The sequence below is a fragment of the Asparagus officinalis genome, chromosome 4, assembly GCF_001876935.1.
Source record: "Asparagus officinalis chromosome 4, Aspof.V1, whole genome shotgun sequence".
In the NCBI taxonomy this organism is placed as follows: Eukaryota; Viridiplantae; Streptophyta; class Magnoliopsida; order Asparagales; family Asparagaceae; genus Asparagus; species Asparagus officinalis.
Genome location: NC_033797.1, coordinates 89,960,835 through 89,962,380, shown reverse-complemented (window position 1 = coordinate 89,962,380; position 1,546 = coordinate 89,960,835).

The window sequence follows — 1,546 nt, the reverse complement described above, 5'->3', positions numbered from 1 at the left end:
GTCTACAATAGAGAAAATATATATTACAGCTACAAAAGTTGGTAAGGAGATGGCTTGGTTGAGAAAATTTCTACAGGAATTAGGTTTGCCGCAGGATAATTATCAAGTTTTCATTGATGGTCAGAGCACTCTTGATTTGAGCAAGATTCTACATTCCACTCCAGGATAAAACAGATTAAAATCCAGCAAATTTCTTAACGAATACTGTTTCTAGAGAGAAGAACGAGTTCTGTCGGCAATTGGCCGACATGAACTCTCAGTGAGGAGTCATAAATTGACATACCCCCTCATTGGGTTGTAGGAGGATAATGTTGGGATGAAGCCCAATATTTTGGGTGGCCCATTGATTAATAATAAGGCCCATGTTGCATTCTATTTGCAACAAAAGTGGATGGGAGGTTGACCCCACTTCGACTAGGAAAAGGAATTCATGATTTCTTTATATGCACGTGTCATCTATCACCCTGAGATTAATTCTTTTTTTAGCTACAGTAACCCAAGAAAAGTTTGTTGAGGGGCTGCGCGAATTTTGAGGGGAGAGAGAGAGAGAGAGAGTAAAGTTAAGATTCTAGATAGCTAGGTTGTCCAATTGCAGTGATCCAAAAGTCGTTATTTTCAGAATAACAACATCGTCGAGGGTACGATGTTGACTTCTCTGCAAGAGTTGGAGATTTATGGTGAGACGGGTTTTAGGATTTTGATACCCTAGAGGTAATGCTCTATTTTTCTCTTGTAATTTGATCCTCAAGTTCGGGTGTAATTTTGAGGGATTGTACTCTCGATTGATAGTGAAATATTGCTCTCTGGATTGCCCCGTGGACGTAGGCACGATTTGTCGAACCACATTAAATCTTGGTGTTTGTTTGCGTGTGGTAATTTCATTGGTGCAGTTATTTGTTTAGTATTTAATTACGCAGATTAATCTCTATAAAATTCCTAACGATTAGTTTTTCCTGAAATTTTGACATAACAAAAATTATGGGGGTTGAGGAGTATTTAATAAGCTTATGAGAGCTAAAGAATGAAATAAGAGAGCAAATGAGGTGGGAGAGAATTAAATGGGAAAAAGAAAGGAAAAAAAGGATTTTTTAATAGTTTTTTTGGAAGTGTGTTTGAGAATTTGAATTTAAAGATAAATACATAAAATTGATTGGGTCTAAAGAGACAAAGATGAGTAAATGAATTTAAACATAACTCATAGTAAACCTTTGGGTCTAAAAAGAAAAACCGTAAATTCATCACGCATCAAAATGCAGTCTAACCAAACAATCTCTTAGTGCACGTACATCTATGTGTCATCAGACTAGAAATCTTAGACATCATCTATAATTCAGAGGTAAATTATCACTCAAAGCAATTGATCGTTTACAGTTGGTGCTAAATTCTCACTTGGAGCACATAAAGGAATTGCAGGCTATCTGTCACTGTGATAAACTTTTCAAAAGAAATCTCAACTGTAGAAATAGCAGACTATTACGTGTAAGCACACTACATGATTTACATACAAAAGTATATGTTTAACTAATAATTTGCAAGGCCAAACTAA